Source organism: Castor canadensis, chromosome 6 (assembly GCF_047511655.1).
Source record: "Castor canadensis chromosome 6, mCasCan1.hap1v2, whole genome shotgun sequence".
NCBI classification, from domain to species: domain Eukaryota; kingdom Metazoa; phylum Chordata; class Mammalia; order Rodentia; family Castoridae; genus Castor; species Castor canadensis.
The window spans coordinates 146099854-146124352 of NC_133391.1; the positions used below are offsets into that span (position 1 = coordinate 146099854).

The 24499-nt window shown below is 37.9% G+C and overlaps 1 protein-coding gene across 6 annotated transcripts in view; it reads left to right on the forward strand.

Annotated features, from left to right (window-relative positions):
- The window catches only part of Capsl (calcyphosine like), an 84743-nt gene that overhangs the window by 44990 nt on the left and 15254 nt on the right, over positions 1-24499 (forward strand). Inside the window, exon 1 of one of the 6 annotated variants that reach the window (XM_074077625.1) lies at positions 15086-16129. The exons of 4 other annotated variants lie outside the window; for them this stretch is intronic. The gene's annotated coding sequence lies outside the window, so the exon portion shown is untranslated. One more of the 6 variants, XM_020183259.2, reaches the window with a different exon arrangement.

Below are 24499 nucleotides of genomic sequence, written 5' to 3' on the forward strand. Positions count from 1 at the left end.
GGGATAAGTGTAATAGTGGCTTCATAAAATGTGTTTGGCAGTTTTCCTTCCCTTTCTATTTCGTGGAACAGTTTAAGGAGGGTTGGTATCAGTTCTTCTTTAAAGGTCTGATAGAATTCAGCAGAGAATCCATCAGGTCCTGGACTTTTCTTTTTGGGGAGAGTCTTGATTGTTGCTCAATTTCACTTTGTGTTATAGGTCTATTCAGGTGATTAATTTCCTCTTGGTTCAGTTTTGGATGATCATATGTATCTAGAAATCTGTCCATTTCTTTTAGATTTTCAAATTTATTTGAATATAGGTTCTCAAAGTAGTCTCTGATGATTTCCTGGACTTCCATGGTGTTTGTTGTTATCTCCCCTTTTGCATTCCTAATTCTACTAATTTGGGTTTTTTCTGTCCTCATTTTAGTCAGGTTTGCCAGGGGTCTATCGATCTTGTTTATTTTTTCAAAGAACCAACTTTTTGTTTCATTAATACTTTGTATGGTTTTTTTGGTTTCTATTTCATTGATTTCAGCTCTTATTTTTATTATTTCTCTCCTTCTATTTGTTTTGGGATTTGCTTGTTCTTGTTTTTCTAGGAGTTTGAGATGTATCATTAGGTCATTGATTTGGGATCTTTCAATCTTTTTAATATATGCACTCATGGCTATAAACTTTCCTCTCAAGACTGCCTTAGCTGTGTCCCATAGGTTCCGGTAGGTTGTGTTTTCATTTTCATTGACTTCTAGGAACTTTTTAATTTCCTCTTTTATTGCATCGATGATCCATTCTTCATTAAGTAATGAGTTATTTAGTTTCCAGCTGTTTGCATGTTTTTTGTCTTTACTTTTGTTGTTGAGTTCTACTTTTACTGCATTGTGGTCAGATAGTATGCACGGTATTATTTCTATTTTCTTATATTTGCTGAGGCTTGCTTTGTGCCTTAGGATATGATCTATTTTGGAGAAGGTTCCATGGGCTGCTGAGAAGAATGTATATTGTGTAGAGGTTGGATGAAATGTTCTGTAGACATCTACTAGGTCCACTTGATCTATTGCATATTTTAGATCTTGGATTTCTTTATTGAGTTTTTGTTTGGATGACCTATCTATTGATGATAATGGAGTGTTAAAGTCTCCCACAACCACTGTGTTGGCGTTTATATATGCTTTAAGGTCTTTCAGGGTATGTTTGATGAAATTGGGTGCGTTGACATTGGGTGCGTACAGATTGATGATTATTATTTCCTTTTAGTCTATTTCCCCTTTTATTAGTATGGAATGTCCTTCTTTATCTCGTTTGATCAATGTAGGTTTGAAGTCTACTTTGTCAGAGATAAGTATTGCTACTCCTGCTTGTTTTCGGGGGCCATTGGCTTGGTAAATCTTCTTCCAGCCTTTCATCCTAAGCATATGCTTATTTCTGTCGGTGAGATGAGTCTCCTGTAAGCAACAAATTGTTGGATCTTCTTTTTTAATCCATTTTGTCAAACGGTGTCTTTTGATGGGTGAATTAAGTCCATTAACATTAAGTGTTAGTACTGATAGGTATGTGGTGATTCCTGCCATTTAGTTATCTTAGTTGTTTGAAGGTTTGATTGTGTGTACCTAACTTGATGTTACTCTCTACTGTCTTGCTTTTTCTTATCCTGTGGTTTGGTGCTGCCTGCCTTTTCATGGTTAAGTTGGGTGTCACTTTCTGTGTGCAGGATCCCTTGCAGAATCTTTTGTAATGGTGGCTTTGTGGTCACATATTGTTTTAGTTTCTGCTTATCATGGAAGACTTTTATTGCTCCATCTATTTTGAATGATAGCTTTGCTGGGTAGAGTATCCTGGGGTTGAAGTTATTTTCATTCAGTGCCCGGAAGATCTCACCCCACGCTCTTCTTGCTTTTAATGTTTCTGTTGAGAAGTCTGCTGTGATTTTGATGGGTTTACCTTTGTATGTTACTTGTTTTTTCTCTCTTACAGCCTTCAATATTCTTTCCTTAGTTTCTGAACTTGTTGTTTTAATGATGATATGTCGTGGAGTAGTTCTATTTTGATCTGGTCTGTTTGGTGTCCTGGAGGCCTCTTGCATCTGTATGGGAATATCTTTCTCTAGATTTGGGAAATTTTCCATTATTATTTTGTTGAATATATTACGCATTCCCTTCGCTTGCACCTCTTCTCCTTCTTTGATGCCCATGATTCTCAAGTTTGGTCTTTTGATGGAGTCAGTGAGTTCTTGCATTTTCTTTTCACAGGTCTTGAGTTGTTTAATTAATAGTTCTTCGGTTTTTCCTTTAATTACCATTTCATCTTCAAGTTCTGAGATTCTGTCTTCTGTTTGTTCTATTCTGCTGGATTGGCCTTCCATTTTGTTTTGCAGTTCTGTTTCGTTCTTTTTTCTGAGGTTTTCCATATCCTGGCTGTTTTCTTCTTTATTGTTGTCTATTTTTGTCCTGAGTTCCTTTATCCATTTATTCATTGTGTTCTGTCTTTCACTTTGGTGTTTATACAGTGCTTCTATGGTTTCCTTTATTTCTTCTTTTGCTTTTTCAAATTCTCTATTTTTATTGTCTTGGAATTTCTTGAGTGTCTCCTGTACATTTTGGTTGACCCTATCCAGTATCATCTCTATAAAATTCTCATTGAGTACTTGTAGTATGTCTTCTTTTAAATTATTCTTGTGGGCTTCATTGGGTCCTTTGGCATAGTTTGTCTTCATTTTGTTGGAGTCTGGATCTGAGTTTCTGTTCTCTTCATTCCCCTCTGGTTCCTGTACTAATTTTTTGCTGTGGGGAAAATGGTTTCCTTGTTTTTTCTGTCTTCCTGTCATTGTCCTTGGTGTTGTTACTGTCCCTGTACTGTGTGTAATTAAGTATTTTCTAGCTTGTAATAATAACAATGGTAATATTGAGAATGGAAGAGTGAGCTGAGATGGAAAGCAAGAAGTTAAAGAAAAGGGGAAAACAAATATACAGACAAGTGGGAGAAAGCAGAACAAGGTATCAGACAAGAGAGTTTCAAAGGTATAAACAGGGAGTGTTAGTGTACTAATCGACAGTAAGCTGAACAGACAATAGAGAGACAGAGAGGTTCGAAAATCAAAGATAAAAAAATAAAAAATAAGTATATGAAAGTAATATCTATTTATAAAAATGAATTAAAATAAAATGGAAAATAGAAAATTAAAAAAAAAAAACCCAAAAAACTTCCAAGTTTATATGCAATGCAATTTCAGTCTTAATAATTTGGATGTCCGTCTCAATCTCCAGTCCTGGAGTTGGTGCCTCAGATGTTCTGTAGTTGTCTCATCAAAGGGGATGCATAAAGTAGAACAAAACTACACACACACACACACACAGAAGAAGAAAAAAAAAAAAGCCCCACCAAGTGTCCCCAGTTCAAATGCAATACAGTTTCAGTAAGTTTTTCGGCTTGCAGGTGTAATTCGGTTGTTCTCTCATCAAAGGTAGGGAGAAAAAGAAAAAAAAGCATCTGGAGGCAGTTCTGAGAGTGGTATCTGCAACTGTGGCTTGCCTGCCTGCTGCTCTCAGCCTGTAGCTGGCGGCGTTATTTATGCAGATCTCAGGGGTGAGCTAGCACTCACCTGGTCCCACAGGCTTTGTTTGCTCAGAGTTCTCCTGTGCGGGGGGCCTCTGCTACAGGCTTTCCCATTTCCAAGCACTGGGAAAGGTGACACTGCCCTGCGTTGTCAGGCCTGCGTGTTTATTTACAGTTCACGTGGGAAGTGGGTCTTCCCTCCTCTCACAAGCGTCCCCGCTCCTGGTTGCTGGGCGCGCCCCGCTCCCGCCAGAGCCTCTCCGGCCCGCCCGGAGAAGGATTTATTTACAGTCCCGGGAAGGATTCCCTTCCCCCAATCTTCAGCGCTCAGGGCGCCCCACCCTCTTTCCAGCGTGTCTTAACTGTTCTTATTGCTTATTACTCAGTTTCTCTTTTTTTCCTGGGTGGAGGTCAGTCTGTCTAGGGGGCTATGCTGCTCTGGCCCAGGCTTGTCTGTGGGGCTACCGCGGTACCGTGAAGCTCACCTGGTCCGCGTCTTCCCAAGCCGTATGGGCGCCGGCCACTGGCGGCCCGGGGGCCCTCCTCGTTTCTCTGTTTAACGTGAAGTGGAGATTCTCTGCACCGGCTGGAGATGTGGAGGAGTCAAAGTTATGCCTTTTCTTGGTGATTATGCCTGCAAAGTGTGTCTCCAGCATCTCTCCAAGATTTCACTATAGGAGGGTCGCTTTCTGCTTCCTACCTCTAGCCGCCATCTTGGAATTCTTACCTCTTTTCTCCATTGTATATTTTTATCTCTGTGAAAAATAAGGTGGGCATAGTTGTGTGGATTCATATCCGGGTCCTCTGTGGATATGTGGATTCATATTATGTTCCACTGGTCTTCATGTCTGTTTCTGTGCCAGTACCATGCTGTTTTTATTGCTTTTGCTTTGTAATATAGTTTGAAGTTGGGTATTGTGAAACCACCAGCATTGCTCTTTTTTCTGAGTATTACCTTGGCTATTCTCAGTCTCTTGTATTTCCAAATGAATTTTAGGGTAGATTTTCAATCTCTGTGATGAATGTCACTGGGATTTTGATGGGAATTGCATTAAACATGTAGATTGCTTTTGGTAGTATAGCAAGTTTTATTATGTTGATTTTACTGATCCATGAACACAGGAGATTTCTCTACCTCTGTAGTCTTCCTCAATCTCTTTCTTTATGGATTTGTAATTCTCCTTGTAAAGATCATTCACATCCTTTATTAAGTTTACTCCTGGGTATTTGATTTTTTTTTGAGGCTATTGTAAATGGAATTGTTTCCATATATTCTTTCTCAATTTGTTCATTGTTAGTGTATAGAAAAGTCAGTGATTTCTGTAAGTTGATTTTGTATCCTGCCACCTTGCTGTAGCTGTTTATGGTGTCTAGGAGCTTTTGAGTAGAAGTTTATGGGTCTTTAAGGTATAGGATCATATCATCTGCAAATAGGGATATTTTGACACTTTCTTTACCTGTTTGTATTCCTTTTATTTTTTCTTCTTACCTAATTGCTCTGGCTAGGAATTCCAGTACTATGTTAAATAGGAGTGGGAATAGTGGGCACCCTTGTCTCATTCCTGATTTTAGGGGAAATGGTTTCACTTTTTCACCATTAAGTATGATGTTGGCTGTAGGTTTGTCATATATAGTCTTTACAATGTTGAGGTACTTTCTTTCTATTCCTAGTTTTCTTAGAGCTTTTATTATGAAGTGCTGTTGGATCTTGCCAAAGGCTTTTTCTACTCTATTGAGATGATCAAGTGGTTTTTGTCTTTGCTTCTATTAATGTGCTGTATTATATTTATAGATTTGCGTATGTTGAAGCACCCTGAATCCCTGGGATGAAGCCGACTTGGTTGTGGTGAATGATCTTTCTGATGTGTTATTAGGTTCAGTTTGCCATTATTTTATTGAGGATTTTTGCATTGATGTTCATTAAGGAGTTTGGCCTATAGTTCTTCCATTTGGAGATGTCTTTGTCTGGTTTTGGGATGAGTGTAATACTGACTTCATAGAATGAGTTAGGCAGTGTTCCTTCCCTTTCTATTCTGTGGAACATTTTAAGGAGGATTGGTATTATTTCTTCTTTAAAAGTCTGATAGAATTCAGCAGAGAATCCATCAGGTCCTGGACTTTTCTTTTTTGGGAGACTATTGCTGCTTCAATTTCATTTTGCATTATAGATTTATTCAGGTGATTGATGTCCACTTGGTTCAATTTTGGATGGTCATAAGTGTATATCAATGTGTTCATTTCTTCAAGATTTTCAAATTTATTAAAATACAGGTTCTCAAAGTAGTCTCTGATTTCCATGGTGTTTGTTATTATTGCCCCTTTTTCATTTCTAATTTTACTGAGTTGGGTTTTTTCTCTCCTCCTTTTAGTCAGGTTTGCCAGGGGTCTGTCAATCTTATTTCTTTTTTTCAAAGAACCAACTTTTTGGTTCATTGATACTTTGTATGTTCTTTTTCTGTTTGTTTCTATTTCATTGATTTCAGCCCTTATTTTTATTATTTCTCTCCTTCTGCTTGTTTTGGGATTTGCTTCTTCTCATCAAATATATAGCTGGCAGATTTCCTTCCATTTTGTGGGCAACCTCTTCAATTTGATGACCATTTCTTTCATTGTGAAGAGGCTTTTTAATTTCATGTAGTCCCATTTGTCAATTCTTCTCTTTAGTTGCTGAGTCACTTGAGTTCTATTTAGGAAGTCTTTGCTATGTCTATTAATTCCAGTGTATTCCCCCTCTTATTTTTCTAGGGGTTTGAGGTGAAGCATTGTCATTGATCTTAAATCTTTCTGTCCTTTTAATATATACACTCATGTAGGAGGAAGGAATAAAGGGAATGCAAATAGGTAAAGAAACTGTCAAAATATCCCTATTTGCAGACGACATGATCCTATACCTTAAAGACCCAAAAAACTCTACTCAGAAGCTTCTAGACATCATCAATAGCTATAGCAAGGTAGCAGGATATAAAATCAACATAGAAAAATCATTAGCATTTCTATACACTACCAATGAGCAAACGGAAAAAGAATGTATGAAAACAATTCCATTTACAATAGCCTCAAACAAAATCAAATACCTAGGTGTAAACCTAACAAAAGATGTGAAAGACCTCTACAAGGAAAACTATACACTTCTGAAGAAAGAGATTGAGGAAGACTATAGAAAGTGGAGAGATCTCCCATGCTCATGGATTGGTAGAATCAACATAGTAAAAATGTCAATACTCCCCAAAGTAATCTACATGTTTAATGCAATTCCCATCAAAATTCCAATGACATTCATTAAAGAGATTGAAAAATCTACTGTTAAATTTATATGGAAACACAAGAGGCCACGAATAGCCAAGGCAATACTCAGTCAAAATAACAATGCAGGAGGTATCATGATACCCGACTTCAAACTATATTACAAAGCAATAACGATAAAAACAGCATGGTACTGGCACAAAAACAGACATGAAGACCAGTGGAACAGAATAGAGGACCCAGATATGAAGCCACACAACTATGAGCAACTTATCTTTGACAAAGGAGCTAAAAATATACGATGGAGAAATAGCAGCCTCTTCAACAAAAACTGCTGGGAAAACTGGTTAGCAGTCTGCAAAAAACTGAAACTAGATCCATGTATATCACCCTATACCAAGATTAACTCAAAACGGATCAAGGATCTTAATATCAGACCCCAAAACTCTTAAGTTGATACAAGAAAGAGTAGGAAATACTCTGGAGTTAGTAGGTATAGGTAGGTATAGGTAAGAACTTTCTCAATGAAACCCCAGCAGCACAGCAACTAAGAGATAGCATAGATAAATGGGACCTCATAAAACTAAAAAGCTTCTGTTCATCAAAAGAAATGGTCTCTAAACTGAAGAGAAAACCCACAGAGTGGGAGAAAATATTTGCCAATTATACATCAGACAAAGGACTGATAACCAGAATATACAGGGAACTTAAAAAACTAAATTCTCCCAAAACTAATGAACCAATAAAGAAATGGGCACATGAACTAAACAGAACTTTCTCAAAAGAAGAAATTCAAATGGCCAGAAAACACATGAAAAAATGCTCACCATCTCTAGCAATAAGGGAAATGCAAATTAAAACCACACTAAGATTCCACCTCACCCCTGTTAGAATAGCCATCAGCAGCAGCACCACCAACAACAGGTGTTGGTGAGGATGCGGGGAAAAAGGAACCCTCTTACACTGTTGGTGGGAATGTAGACTAGTACCACCACTCTGGAAAAAAATTTGGAGGCTACTTAAAAAGCTTTCTCAAAGGAAGAATTCCAATGGCCAAAAAAAAAACACATGAAGAAATGCTCAATTTTCCTGGTTATAAAGGGAATACAAATCAAAACCACATTAAGATTCCATCTCATTCCTGTTAATATAGTTACCATCAAAAGCATAAAAAACAAATGTTCATGAGGATGTGGGGAAAAATGAACCTTCATACACTGTTGGTAGGAATGTAAATTAGTTCAATCACCATGGAAAACAACATGGAGTCTCCTCAAAAAACTAAAAATAGAGCTTGTATCTGATCCAGCAATTCGACTCCTAGGGATATAACAGAAGGAATGTAAGTCAGGTTACAATTAAGGTACCTGCACACCCACGTTTATTTCAGCATTATTCGCAATAGCTAAGCTGTGTAAACAGCAAAGATGCCCCACTATTGACAAATGGATTAAGGAAATGTGGTATTTATATACAATGGAATTTTATTCAACCACAAAGAAGAATGAAATTTTGCCATTTGCAGGTAAATGGATGGAACGGGAGAACATCATCTTAAGTGGAGGTAGCCAGGTTCAGAAGGCCAAAAGCCACATGTTTTCTCTCATATGTGGAATACAGACCTAATATAAGTATAAAAATATTATGAAAAACACGTCAAGCTATGGGGGGTTGTATATAGAGTGGAAGGGTAAAAGAAAGAACTTAAGAAGGTCATTATAGTTGATGTACTTTCTATACAAGAATGAATATAGAATTTTTAAACATGTTGAAATTACCATAGTTAGGGTCTAAGGTAGAAAGAAGAAAAATAGAGGAGATGAACCAATAAGGGTTATAATACATTGATATGTCACAAAGAAACTCCCTGTATAGTTATCTTGAACAAACAAAAATGTCATTTTTTTCTTTTACAAAATTGAGGAACAGGAAGGCAGAACAGGTCCTGTCTGGAGATTTGGTACCAGTGGGAGTACGGAAGATGTGGGGAAAGGTGTAGGAGGGTGAATATGGTGCAAATACTGTGTATACATGTGTGTAAATGGGAAAAGGAGATCTTTTGAAATTATTATTCCAGGAAAGGGGGAAGGGGGAATCAAGAATGATGGAGGGGTGAATTCAAGTATAATATATTTGATATATTGTAAGAATTTTTGTAAATGTCACAATTTACCCCCAGCACAACAATAATTTTTTAAATGTCACTATATTATAGAGAAAAAAATACCATTACCTTCCAAACACAGTGATTTGGTTAAAAGTATAATCAATCTAAGAACAATTAAAAAAAATCTTACAGCCTATTGGGATGTTTCTTATTTACAGTTGACAGAATTATATAGCTGAACCTAATTTCTGCACATAGTATGATTGATCAAATAAGTAAATGCATCAGTGATGTTAATGATCAGGTTTCTTACTTTGTAAAAGTGAATTAGAAATATGGGAAAGGGGAATTTTAAAATAACATCATAGCATTATATTGGAATTGAAATGATCAGAGATACAGGCATGTATTCTTTATATGTACATCTACATTTATATATTTCTCAGCTCTGTCCTCTGAAAAAAGATTACAAACAGGGGCACTTCATTTGCAATGAGGATACCTAGCAACTGTATTTTGGTTTCTAAATAGCATTCCTCCCTAAAAACATCCTTTGAGCAACTGTAGATTTTAAGATTAGGTCAGGGAAAGTAAAAGATGAGCAGACACTACTCATCCCTATTTTATAGGGAAATAAAATGTCCCTAAAGTCTTTCGTGGTGAAAGTTTGTTCCTCAACTCTATTGAGAGGTGGTTGGGTCTTAAGGCATTATTTTCAACAATGTAGATGAACCCATTGATGAGTTCATAGATTAAGGCCTATTAAAGCTATACATAAGCTATTAAAGCTATATTTTGTTCCTGGACTTTTTTTCTGTTTCTTCTCTCTTTCTCTGTTTTATATATAGAGGCTGTCTTTTCTGCATCATATGTTTTTGGCAACTTTATCAAAAATAAGGTGGGCATACTGTATTTATTGCTATGGCTCTGTAGTATAGTTTGAAGTTGAGTATTATGATACGTCCAGCATTGCTCTTTTTGCTGAGTATTGCCTTGGCTATTTGCAGTCTTTTGTGTTTCCAAATGAACTTTAGGGTAGAATTTTCAATCTCTGTGATGGATGTCATTGGAATTTTGATGGGTATTGCATTGAACGTGTAGATTGCTTTTGATAGTATAGCCATTTTTACTATGTTGATTCTACTACATCTCCTGTAGTCTTCCTCAATCACTTTCTTCAATGGTTTGTAGTTCTCCTTGTAGAGGTCACTTATATCTTCATTAAGTTTACTCCTAGGTATTTAATTTTTTTTGAGGCTATTGTAAATGGAATTGTTTTCCCATATTTTTTCTCAATTTGTTCATTGTTGGTGTAAAGAAAGGCTAATGATTTTTGTAAGCTAATTTTGTATCATGCTACATTGGTGAACCTGTTCATGGTGTCTAGAAGTTTTTGGGAGAAGTTTTTTGGGTCTTTGAGGTATAGGATCATGTCATCTCCAAATAGGGATATTTTAACTATTTCTTTACCTATTTGTATCCCATTTATTTCTTCTTGCCTTATTGCTCTAACTAGGAATTGCAGGACTATGTTGAATAGGAGTGGGGAGAGTGGGCATCTTTGTTTCATTCTTGACTATAGGGAAAATGGCTTAAATTTTTCCCCAGTAAGTATGATGTTGGCTAGAATTTTGTCATATATAGCCTTTGTAATGTTGAGGTACATTCCTTCTACTCCTAGTTTTCTTAGTGCTTTTATCATGAAGTGGTCTTGAATCTTATCAAAGGTTTTTTCTGTATCTATTAAGATGATCAAGTGGTTCTTGTCTTTGTTTCTATTAATCTGTTGTATTATTTATTGATTACATATGTTGAACCATCCCTGCATCCCTGGGATGAAGCCAACTTGGTTGTGGTGAATGATCTCTCTGATATGTTGTTGGATTCAATTAGTCATTATTTTATTGAGGATTTTTGCATCAATGCTCATTAAGGAAATTGGCCTGTAGTTCTCCTTTTTGGATGCGTCCTTGTTTGGTTTTGGGAAGAGTGTAATACTGGCTTCATAGAATGGGTTGGACAGTGTTCCTTCCCTTTCTATTTCATGGAAACATTTGAGGAGTGTTGGTATTACTTCTTCTTTGGAGGTCTGGTAGAATTCAGCTGAGAATCCATCAGGTCCTGAAATTTTCTTTTTTGAAAGACTCTTTACTGTTGCTTCAATTACATTATGTGTTATAAATCTGTTTAGATGGTTAATATCTTCTTGGTTCAGTTTTGGATGGTCATAGTATCTAGAAATTTGCTCATTTCTTCATGATTTTCCAATTTATTGGAATATAGGTTCTCAAAGTAGTCTCTGGTGATTCCCTGGATTTTCATGGTGTTTGTTGTTATCTCCCCTTTTACGTTTCTGATTTTGCTAATTTGTTTCTTTTCCCTCCTCATTTTGGTCAGATTTGCCAGGGGCTTGTCAATCTTGTTTATTTTTCCAAAGAACCAGCTTTTTGTTTTGTTGATTCTTTCTATGGTTTTTTGGCCTCTATTTCATTAATTTCAGTCCTTATTTTTATTATTTATCTCTTTCTGCTTGCTTTGGATTTTTCTTCCTCTTGTTTTTCTAGGAGTTTGAGATGTAGCATTAGGTCATTTGTGGAGAGTGGAGTAGGAGAAATACAGTTGTACTTAGTGTTTTGTAGGCTGAGATTTGGCACAGCCCTAGTCGCAGAATAGAGTGAGAAGGTGAGATGAAGCACAACTGCTTTTCTTAAGTTGTTTAGTAGATTTCTCCTGTTACAATGTCACGCCCCTCCCCGAGAAATGCTCCACCTCTTTGTTTACCACTGGGTATAAAAGACTTGCTGAAGGAGGACATGAGGCTTTTTGGGTGAAAGGAGGCTTTTGGGTGTGGGAGGCTTTTTGATGATGGGAGGCTTTTTGGATGAAGGCAGGCTTTTTGCTGAAGGAAGGATTGCTGGAGGGAGAATTGCTGAAGGGAAACGAATTGCTGAAGGAGAATTGCTAAAGGGGAATTAGTAAAGAGGGGTAGATAGAAAGTCTGCACTGAGAACATTATACATAGGCTTTAGAAAAGCTAAGCTAAAGAAAAGCTAAAGACAGAACATGGACAGTGCAAGTCTGAGGGCAAAGACTTTAAGAGAGATTATGCTAAAGAACAGCTAAGAGAAAACATTGGACAGAGTGAGTCTAAGGAAAGAGACTTTAAAGAACAGAAAAGAAGACTTTAGAAGCAAGGTTTTAAAGAACTGTAAAGGAGGAAGGCCTTAAAGAATAAAGATGGAGAAAAGAAGCAGAGTAAAGAAAAGAGATTAAAATTGATAACAAATAAAGAGGCTGTTGGGTAATTGGGGGGGTTCATGCCTTTGAAGAGAGGATATTGGGACCCTGGTTCCTTCTCTGTTCACCTCCTGGCCACTATGAGGCGACCAGCTTTGTTCCACCATATGCTTCTTGCCACAGGCCTCAAAGCAATGAATCTAATTAATCATAGACTGGAACCTCTGATACCATGAGCCAAAGCATGCCTTTCCTTCTCATAAGATATAGCTAGATCAATCTAATCAAGATAATGCATTCATGTATCCAAGAAGATTTCTCATGTCTTTCCCAATCCCCTCTCATGCATCTCCCCCTCAAGTCCCATTGCTAGTTAATCACCATATGTCACTATTTGTAGTTTGCATTGTCTACATTTTACATAAATGTGACAAGAATGTATAGACTTTCATTTTGGCTTATTTTACTCAGCATGGCTACTTTGAGAGTCACCCATATTGCATGTATGAATAGTTTCTTTGCATTTATTTCTTAGTAGCATTTTATTTTAAAGATGACCACAATATGTTTATCCAGTTACCTTCTGGTGGACTTTCTGGTTGTGTCTGACTTGGTACTAGTAGAGATAGGCTTGTGTTACTGTTTGTGTACTAGACTTTGTATGAAGATACATTTTCTTTTGCACTCTCAGAATGAGACTCTGGGTTTGAGTTTTTTGAATCCTCAATCTTGTGACTATAGGAAATAAGTATATAATTTACTGAAGACATGGAAAATTTACCTTTTGGGTGGTGGTTTAGCTTGGTATTTGAAGCCTTTGTCCAGCAAAATTAGCAGCTAGTCATCTTTATCATGTTCGTTGGTTTTACTAAAATATTATAATGTATCTTAGTCACACAGCACTCTCTTTTATATACATTTGATCAGGCGTCAGGTAGGGATACTTTGCATATTTTTCTGCTAAATCACATTACATGTGTTTTCTTTAACACTGGAAATGGTCATTAATCTTAAAAATATAATCAATCATGTCAAACAACCAATACCAGAAACCTAGATCAATTTTCTAAAGAACAATTGGTACAGAATATTCTTATATGTGGTAAACCATTTGGAATTACATCAGCTGCTAGTAACCATAACAAATAAAAGTATGGATTAAGAACTACAGAGTTTTTTATTTTATTTTTTTAACAAACTCTAGAGGCAGACTATCAAGGATGTGTGTGATCTCTCCATTATGTTGTCTTTCTAATGCTCTATCCCCCTGTTTTTGACATTTTTATTTGTTTGTTACTTTTGATCTCTCCTTTCCCAAATGAATCCAGCAAAATGCTTCTCTGGTAAGCAGCTTTCATGAGATATTTCATATTCAAAATGATTACACCTTCACATTTGCTTTTACATTCTCAGATGGAGTTAAAATCCTCCTTTAAAGTTTCAAATGCATGGTTTCTGATGGATTAAGTCATTGTGAGGAAAACATCAGAGACATGATATTACTTTGAAAGAACAGTTTCTGATTGTGTAACTATGAAGTCATAACACAAATCTTAATAAGAGCACAATGGCCCATGTCTGTAATTCTGACTACTTGAAAGGTAGAGTTAGGAGGATTGCAGTTTGAGGCCAGCTTAGGCAAAAAACTTAGTGAGACCCTTGCTAAACTAACAATCTGGTCATAGTGGCACATGTCTGAAGTCCTAACTATGCAGGATCTCAATTCAAGGTCAGCCCTAGGCAAAAATATGAGACCCTATCTAAAGAAAAAGGAGCTCAAGCTGTGACTCAAGTAGTGGAGAGCTTGGCCAGCAAGTGTGAGGTCCTAAGATCAATTCACAGTAAGACCAGAAAGCAAACATATTTTAAAACAATTAAATTAAAAAAATGAAGCAGCTGTGATGCAAACTCCCAGCAGAAAAAAAGAAAGAGCCCAACCCCAAGGCAAATCTGAGAGAGAATTTGCCTAAAATCAATAGACCTGGGTACCTAGTGTTTACCTAGTTCTGGGAGTTCTCATGCTGCAAGGATGATACATACAGTCAGGATCATGTCACATGCAGAAGTGTGCATGGGTAAATGTGTGTGCGTGCGCATGTGTGTGTGTGTCTGCTGGTCAGTCAGTCTGACATAAGGCTTTATTTTTACTGTTATTATGAAGCCTCTTGAAATGGTTCTGGCAATAGTCTTTTTTATTTTTATTTTTTTGCAGTATTGGGGCTTGAACTCAGGGCCTACACCTTGAGCCACTCTACCAGCCCTTTTCTGTAAAGGGCTTTTTCAAGATAGGGTCTCATAGAACTATTTGCCTGGGCAAGCTTCAAACTGCAATCCTCCTGATCTCTGTCTCCTGAGTAGCTAGGATTACAGGTGAGAGCCACCGGCACCTGGCAATAATCCATTGAGGGGCAAAGATAAAGCCTTTCTTGTAGAAGAAAGAGCTCAGATTTCAATCCACTCTTGATCGTCATAGGGATTTAGGATGAAGCAATTTGAGAAACTTGGCTGGTAACTATTTTTTCCCCTCCCACAGCATATCATCTCTACTAACACCTGGTAATTCATGGGGGTCAACACTGTAACAGTTGTTTCCATACACTCACCTCAATTCCTGAAATCTGGTCAGGACCATGCAGTGAGCCAGACTCACTGCATCTTCCACAGGGTTGTGTGTGTGGTTTTAACAAAACAGAAATGGATTCCATTATTCTCCTGATTCAAATTCTTTGATGACTCCCATGCAAAGAATGCAAGCCAGATATGTAAAAGTACATCCAGGATGATTTCAGTTATACAATATTTGAAAAATGTAAACCAATCTACAGTGATAAAAAGCAGACCAACAATTGCAGGAGGCTTTGACTGTGGGAAGGTGGATTGCAAATGACACAAAGGAAGTGTTATTTACTTTGATTTTAGTGGTAGTTTTGTAGGTATACACATCTATCAAAATTCATGTATCATGTTTTAAGTGGATGTGTTTTTTATATAAAATAAAAATATAAAATATACCTTAAAATTGATTTGAATATTCTTGTGAGAAAGAAGTCTTTTACGTGCCATTCTAGATGGATATCTTAAAGTTTAGTACTTGTAAATCATTGCTGCATTTGAATATAACTGAAAATGTGAATACATTTTAGTGATTTCCAAAATATAGTAGGTTCAGCTTTGAAGAGAAATGAGGTCTATATATACCTCAGTAAGTGTCAACCTTGATTTTCTGGGGAGTCAGAAGACTAATGGTAAACAGTCTAAGACCAATGATCAAGTTAACATATTCAGAACTAACCCAAGTTCCCCAGGGTGGGAAGTGGAACTCAGGTCTTTATAGCTCTGTTTCTGTTCTTTGTATCACTGCACAGCTGAAGGTGGGAATGGCAAGGAGAAGGTGGATGTCATAGGTACACTATAAAAAAGAGGTGACTTAGAGATTTTTCCCTATGCAGGAACCCTACGCTACTTTTAATCTGACAACGTTATTGCCAAGAAACATATGTAAAAAGAGAAGAGCAGTACAAACAAAAGAAAAGGGAGAAGAGCAGAAACTAAGAAACAATGGAAAAGATATCTTTTCAGTGTGTGAATGTGGAGAAAATAGGAAAGCATTGAAACACTTATAATTATACCTGCCTGCTGCTCCTGAGAGTCATGGTTTTATGTTTCACCTGACAATAAGCCTTCTAGCAACAACAGAAGTTGGGAAGGAACTGCATAAAAGCAGTGAGATAATTGGCTGAACATTACTTCACCATGGGAGGCAAGTTTGGTGCTGTTCTAGAAACCAAAGCCTTGCTAGCAAAACTTCCTGCTGTCTTCTCTCCCAGAACAAGCAGGGCTTTCACAGTCACTGGGATTTCCTAGGCAACAGAAGTGTAAACTTTAGAAAAGGCAGGATCAGAATAAAGATAGACAGTGAGGTGACCCAATCGGTCATGAGTCTGCATCAGTGTCCCTACAGCATCCAATTAACATTAAGAAGGTGGAGCAGTACATTTGAAAAAGACAGGTAAGAGGGAGAGGCACTGGGACTTGGGAGGGGACTGGATTCCCCAGATGCAGGAGACAGCGTCCATAGTTTCAATTCGAAGCAACTGGTGGCAACAGGTTAGCGTTTAAGGTAATCCATGTTTTTTATTTATTCTATTGACTTGATCACTTTTGTTTCATAACAAAAGAAGATAGTAGATAATACTCTAAAAATAAAGTCAAAAAGTTGATGAGAATTCTTGACTGGAGAAGCCATCAGTAGGTTGTCAGTTTATGGAGGAAATAGCTTAGCACTGAGAGGCTTTCCTAATCATTGTGAAGAGATATTTAGATAAAAGTTTACAAAAATAAATTTCATTTAGTAAAGGGGAAGGAATTGAATACTACTAAGCAGTCATTGTGTAATGGGAACTTGAGTGCAAAGGGTTTATATGGTTTTCTATATCTATCCTCATGGCCATAGATTGATAAAAACAGAGCTTCAGGGGGGTTCTACACCTCTAAGCCACAAAGCAGTGAAAAGAATGAGCTGTAATTCAACCTTGGTTCATCTGATAAGTTTGTGCTATTTCTGCCATACCCTGCTGAATCTGAGAAGGAATGGGAATTGTTACTAAACAGCACTGACATGGTATATTCAAAATTATGTCGGAGAGTTGATTTGATTAATCATGAGTTGGGAAGAACCTCAATAAATGCAACCCCATTTGTTCAGTGTGCATCTCTTTTGCCTTTGGTCTGGAGTGTAATTAAACCATACTATGTAGATGAAATTCTCTACTGTTTTGAAGCCTTTTCCTCCCTCAAAATCCTACAGCCAGAAAGTTTTAAATATTGTGATTTAAATTGCAGGCATTTGATTATATTTCTTTTCTGATAATATCATATGGTTGTGGTGTGAAAGCAGTCACAGATTGCATGTAAATAAATATGTGTGACTGATTTCCAATAAAACTTCATTGATAAAATCAAGTGAAGGGCCAAATTTGCCCAAGGGGTTTGGTTTGATGTCCTTGGGTCGTTTTAAGTTATGTTTAACTGAACTCAGGGTATCCTTCATATCTGCTGATGGAATGTTGAATCTTTGCTGTGGGGAAGCAAGAGATCATCCACATATCCCCATGCCTACTTCTCCTTAGTCTTCTCTATCTGATGCTCATATGCCTGCAGAAGCTTCAGGCTCTACAGAGTGCTGTGACATGAGCTGCACTGGATAGTTGCCAATTCATAGCCAGTCTCCTTTTTTATTTTTGTTTTTCTTTTTTTTTTTCGTGGTACTGGGGTTTGAACTCAGGGATTCATGATTGCTAGTGAGGTATCTGCTATTCTTTTTAAGCAGAACCTTGGGGTTAGAAAGTTACCCAGCCAAACATTAGGATTCCTAGGAATCCTAATTTTGCAGGAGTGCTCAGTGGGCTTTAAGTGGGAGATGTTGAGTGAGCCTTCTGGACACCACTTAACAGGGTGCTGATTGGGCTGGGAGGTATCTTTTTCTTGCCTTTTGTCCATTTTTCTTTTATGTTGCCTGAAATGTGGATGCAATAACTGGAGATGTTTTGCTTATTATGTACCTTCAGGCAACTTTGAGGATAAAAATCATGGTAGGGTAGACATACCAGAGTCTTGGGATTCTGATAACTCTTAGAACTGCTTTCACACTTCTTTTACATGAGAAGAAAGTAAATTTCTTATTGTCAGAGACTTGTGGTTTCAATGACTTGTTTCTGTTACAAATAGCTGATATGCCAACAATTGATCACTGATATACCGACCTCCATGAGTGTTGGCACCATGACATTGGCTTTTGATCCGCTAACACTTCTTAGTTTTATTGGAAGTATCAGTCAACAGTACTTAAGATGCAAATAATTAGCTGGATTTCCAGATGGCTACAAAATAAACATTAGTCAATTCAAAAGTCATATCATAAGAGATTGCAAAATAGTTGCTGAGTTGGTGACTAATGTTTGCAAAGGGACAAATGCCAGCATAGTGTGACTTTGTATTTATAAGGTGATGAAAGGTCTTGTCCTCATAGTGGGTTTGAAATCACTGTGTGAGACCAAGTCTTTTTGGCCCCTGAAAAATGGAATATTTGAAAGTTACTTAGTTATTTCTAAGAGCATAGTCATTGAAACCAGAAGTTTGCAAATGAAAGCTTTATTTTTCTTTTGCCTTGGTTTCTTTACTCTGCTTAGTGTTTTGTATACAAATTCAGCTAAGTCTCTGCTTGCCTTTCATATAATTTAGACATCTTCTTACTCTGCTTCTTTAAGAGGTTGCAGCTGGCAGGCTGACCTTGATCAGAATGGACTGCAAGTAATTTCCTGGTAAAACCCCCAGAGACTCAATGCACAGCTCAGCGGGAGAGTGTGGTGGAGAAGGAACAGCAAGCGGAGTGTTTCAGACAGTTCCTGCAAGCCACAGTACTCCCAGTGCTTATTATGAAGACCTGTAACTCTGGGCCTCCGTGTTTTATTAAACCTGGGTTTTTACCACATATGTTAGTTGCATAAATCATTTGATATCATGTTGAGTAGTCTTCTCACTGTCTTTCATAGTCAAAAGTGCTAGAGACTGATGATTGACAATAAAATTTTATTGAGAGAAGAGGTTATAATGGAGTGACTTTTTCTCTCATCCTGATTCTCAGAGGGAGCAGTTTCTCTTCACATTGGATTGGTAATTTGTATACCCAGGTAAAGATTGATATCTAGGGAAAAAATTTTGCCAGTTGTATCAGTTAGGAATACTTACAGCTGCAAGTATCAGCAGGACTGATCAACAACGGATCAGACAATTGATACAAAGGGATTATATTTCTCACATGACAGGGCTGTAGAGTCAGGCAGTTGCTGACATTGGTTCAATAGCTCAACGATGTTAGAGCTCTGTGGTGATAGGACTTTTCTCTTCTCTCATAATTGCATAGAGGCTGCTACAGTTCCAGATATCACATTTGCACTCAGTACAGGAGGGATGCAAAAGAGATAGAGTTATTCCAAGGTCTATCACTCTCTCATTTGGGTCTCTTTGGCTAGACCTTGTTGCCATGACTACACAACTGAAATTGCAATGCAGCAGAGGAAAAAGAGGAATGGAATGACTTCTGAATAAGCCACTTTTCAGTTGTTAGCGTCTAGAAAATCAGCTGTAATTCAAATTCAGCAGTTAAAACCATCCCTAAGAATGCAAACTTCCAAGGGTTGGAACCTTGACTGTCTCATGCATCGCTACCACATGGCACCTAACAGGTATTCAGTAGCATGTTGAATGTTGGACCAAGACCAGGGTAAGTCAAGTAATGTGCCTGTGGCACAATAGTTAAGGAGGTTCTCATCTCAGACTTAGGCAAGTGTAGGGCTGACATCTGCCTGATCCTGAAATTTAGCACTTCCTTAATATTTTGTGTACCTCCTTACATATTGCTCCCTTACCTTCTAGCAGGAGCTGTAGGCCTAGTTGAATGAATAAAATGAAATATCAAGAAGATGAAGTTATATAGTAAACACTTGTGAAATATGAATTTAAAAAAATTTGCCATATCATAACCATTAAGATAAGGACTTAATCCACATCCTAAAATCAGTAGCAAGAATTAAAGACTATAATTTAGGAGATGTGGGCCCTAAGGAAACCTGCCTATTGTGAGCTGCAACATGAATTTTAAACATCTTGAAGAAATGCATCTTGATGCAGGAAAAATTTCATAACATGCCAGACTTCAGTGGTATTGTATTTCTCCAGCATGCTTGTGTCACTTAAGTATAAATTGAATACTGTCATCTTGTGCTGACACATGGAGTAGGCAATCCAAACAAAAGCAGATGTTTCATGAACATATCCATTGTAAAAATATTTTTTAATCTGTGAAATACTAGTAAAAATCAAATGGTATGCAAGATAATTGGTACAGGAATTTTGAATTTAGTAAAAATAAACTAACATCATTTTAACAAAAGAGCCCTTATGTTTTGAAGACACAGGTCCAGACCTGAGGTGGGAGAGAGGGGTCATGGTGAAGAACCATGGGGAGCCTGGCTATTTCCACCCTCTGCTGTATTGCCACCAAGTCTCCTAGGCAGTCTTTTTCTTGCTTCATCTTATTTCAGGGACCTTCCTGAATTCCCAAAGCAATTTATCAGCATCTCAGCATCACTGTTTCATTCCTGGCTCTGCCACTCCCTAGTAGTACAAACACAAGCAACTATGACCTAGCCTTTCCAGGTCTCTACTGACTTCCTCTAATAAAGAGGTCGTATTCAATAGAGCCCATGACACAAGGAAACGTGTTGGTGTATGTAATGTACTTTGTAAGGAGCTTGGTCACAGCATAATTATAATTGCTATAATTACCATCTCTCTTTACATCTTTATTTTATCCTGTGTTCTGTTAGAACCTTTTTTTTTTAGGTCTTATTCCTTTTATAGAGGATGACTTTGGATCTTATGGTTTAGGTTTTAAACCTAGTTATGCATTAAAAATCATCTGAGAATATTAAAATGTGTATCTACATACCTAATTTACTGTGTTTGGTGAGGACTGTGTTCATCTTCATGTTTCAACAGCACCCGTGGTCATCCCAGTCCTTTCCTTATGCAAGGCTTTTTAACTTCAGGACTATTGGCAGTTTGGACTGGACGCTTTTTTGTTGTCAGGGGCTTTCTTGTGTATTGCAGCATTAGTAACTTAACCTTTATCTATTAAATGCCAGTAACATTCTCCCCCAGTTCTGTTGCAATAACCAAAGGTGTCTCCAGATATCATCAAATGTCTCCTAGGGTGCAAAACCATACTTTCTGGGAAACGCTGCACTATAATATCACTTGAAGAATAAGTGCAATGTTTCGTTTGTTTGTTTGTTTCTTTTTTCTTTTTTTTTTTTTTTGGTGAGACTCAGGTTTGAACTCAGGGCTTTGCAGGGACAAAGCAGGCACCCTACCACTTGAGCCACACCACCAGCCTTAGTGCAATGTTTTGCACTAACTTTGCTAGTAGTGCTGAGTGTCTGTCTAGTCCAATTGAGCTAAGTTGGGTTTGATGCAGAAACCCTCACCATGTCAACAACGCTGACACAGTTTCTGCTGTGTGTTTGCTGGGGTTTCCATGTTGAGTATTTAATTTCAGTGTCATGGGAATGTCACTATTTATTCACTTCCTGGCTATTCTTAACACCTGGTGCTATGATTTGAATGTCTGTTTCTTCCCAAATTCACATTAAAACTTAATCCCCAAAGCAACAGCATTGAGAAGTGGGACTTTAGGAGATAATTAAGTCATGAAAGCTTCTTCCTGGAGAATGAAATCAAGGCCTTTATAAAAGGGGCTTCAAGAGAATTCAGCTTATTTTTGTCCCTCCATCTTTTCCACCACATGAAGACCTACCTTTTGTCCCCTCTGGAGGACAGTGTTCAAGCACCATCTTAGAAGCAGAGGGGAGCATTCACTAGACACAAAATCTGACCATACCTTGATCTTGAAGTGTTGGCCTCCAGAATTGTGCAAAAGAAAATTTTATTTCTTATAAATTACCCACGCTTTAGTATTTTGATATAGGAGCATGAATGGAATCCAATATCTATCCTAGAGGTACACTTTATAAAGAGAAATTTCCTGAAGAACTCCAGGGGTTTTCCATTGACATGTAGTAATAATGAGTGAATTGAATGGACAGGAGTTGGTAAAGATGCTCTAATTTTTCCCAACTATCACCTTCAAAAATGATCTGTTGTTTTTCTCTCTCATCTCTGAATGATACTTCCTTTCAGTATTACATCCAGTTCCCAAGACGAAAGACAGTGAAAAAAATACATCATGTCTCTTGCATTCAAAATGGATACCAAGGCAACATAAAATTCTAAGAATTCTCTATAGTCTTCCATCTCTGTGGACAGTGGCCATGCTGCTCAGAATAAAGCCTGTTTTAGGAGAGATGGGAAGGCTATAAACTGGAGTTCCAGTACCAGAGCAGCTAACACCCTTGCCCTAATGGGAAATGAAAGGAAGCTAGCTGTGGGAGTTTATGCTGTGTGTTTCATGGGATGCTTCTCATACCTGGTAGACAGTCTAGTACCTACTTTCTGACCCATGACTAGGTACTCTCTCAGAAGATAAACTTGTTTGTACTGGCAGATGCCCTGTGGCTATTGTCTGGCTTGTGTCCAGTTTATGCCAACTTACTATCACTCTGGCCCCAGGATCCTAACCTTGTATTCTCCTCAGCATCTTGGAGAAAGCCTGGCCCAGGGACAGACTGTAGTTCTTTAGATGAGAGGAGAAAATTCAATCAGCACCACAGTAGGAAACAAACTCAAAATATTTATTACTTATAGATCATAGCAAGGAGGGTGTAATGAGCCGGGCAGGGGGGCGGGGGGGTGAAGGGGGAGGTGTCTTTCCTCCCAGGGGGTAAGAAGAGACAGAAATGAAGAGTCAGATGAGAGAAGGAGGGAAAGAAGAACAAAGGAGGGAGAGAGATGGGGGAGAGAGAGAGAAAAAGAGAGAGAGAGAAAGAGAGAGAGAGTTACCTGTACATGTATTCAAACATTATTAGCATGTCGAGTCCTTTCAGGCAATGAACCATTCATCTGAATGGGCCATTTAAAGGAAGCAGTGTAGTCTGCTAGAGGGAGTGATGCCTCCAGGTCCTGCTCTCTGGTGTTGGCTTGAGCCATCTGGTGTCATGTAGAGCTCTAACCTCTGTCGGAGTGACTGAACTCTACTTCTGATGTATGAAAGTTAAACTTGTATTCAAAATGGATACCAAAGCGGCACAAAATTATAGGAATTTGTATAAATATATTAGGTCCATTAACCATATTCCTTTACCTTAATCTCCTCCATTAATCTTCTCCCCCACACACAGTACGTTTTTTTAGAGTCCTGACTTTTATTATTAATATCTAAGTCAATGTTCAAAGGGGTTTTTCAACATATCTCTGCTGTGGGTGTTCTTTATGTCCATTCAACTCCTTCCATTACTTTCCCTTACCCCACCTCTCAGCCCCCATTTTCAGCAGCTTTCAGTATATATCCTTATATCCTGCACCTTCATAGATGTTGTGTTTTACGATATTACTGATGCTCTATTATTCTCTTTTCCTTTTCCTTCTTCCCTGAGTTCCATTAAGTAGTTCCACTGTTACACACATGTTCTACATGAATTTGTATATGATCATGCTTGTTTTATATATTTACGTGGAATAGAACAAAGAAACCTTTTGCAATAGGTTTAAGTGGGGCATGGAGAGGGTTCAATAGGAGAGAAGGTGGGGGTTTTCTAACCAATGTACAGTATAAGCCTATTTGGAATTGTCACAATGAATCCTCCCATGCAACAAATATACTCTAATAAAAAAATTAATGGGAAAAATGATAGGAATTCGCTACAGTCTTTGATCTCCATGGGGCAGTGGGTGTGATGCTCAGGATAAAGCCATTTCTAGGAGAGATGGGAAGACTACGACTTGGATGAAAACTGGAGAAGAGAGAAATACATTTTATCCCCTCAGAGCTAGTTGGAAACTCTCCTAGTTTAATCAGCAGCCATTCACTCTCTACATTACCTTTTTCCTTTCTTCTTTTAATATATCAGAATGCTTTAAAATCACATGGGACTATTACAGCAATGCCAGGTCCCTTGTTATTGAAAATGGCTAGTGTAATGGTGCAAGGGTTTAACAATTACAGAAATGCCCCAAAATGTTCTTAGGGTAGAAATCATTACATGGCTGGCTGTGGGGAAGGAAGTTTGATGTTATCAAGAGGTGGAACAGGCCTTTGGAAAAATCACTCTACTCAGTGGAACTTGCTATTCACAGCAGTTGGGTTTCTGTGACCCCCTCAAGTGGGACATTTTCCTCATAGTACACACTATCCCTGTGTCTTAACACCATCAAGCAATAGGTATAAAGAAACACTGGCAAAAACCTGGTCCAACCATCACAGAGAGCATCCCTGACAGCCAGGAGAGGTGCTTTTCCTCCTCAGAACATCCCTCCCTTGCCCCCTGAATGGCCTTTGCTGTGTCTTCATTTACCTAATTTTGCCCTTCCCTCTGGACTTCCACACAGGTTAAATCCTTTCTCTTAAATTCATCAGAGCCAACTAAACCTGCTTCAGTTCCCTTGGCTTTTTCCTGAAAGAGGAAAACCAGGATTGTGATGTCAGAGAAACGAGAGGATGGGCTTTTTAGAGGTGGCTGAGAAATTTTCTGTGTATTTTACAATAAAGTGAGTGTGGAAGATTTGGGTGCTTTATGGTGTGTGGATCAGTGATTCCTAGGACCACCTCTGTAGCAATAAGATCTACTTTTGTGTTTGTAGGTTTGTGGCTATAGACTTTTACCCCCAGCAGAAGAAAAGGGAGAGGGGAGGTGTGTGTGGAGGG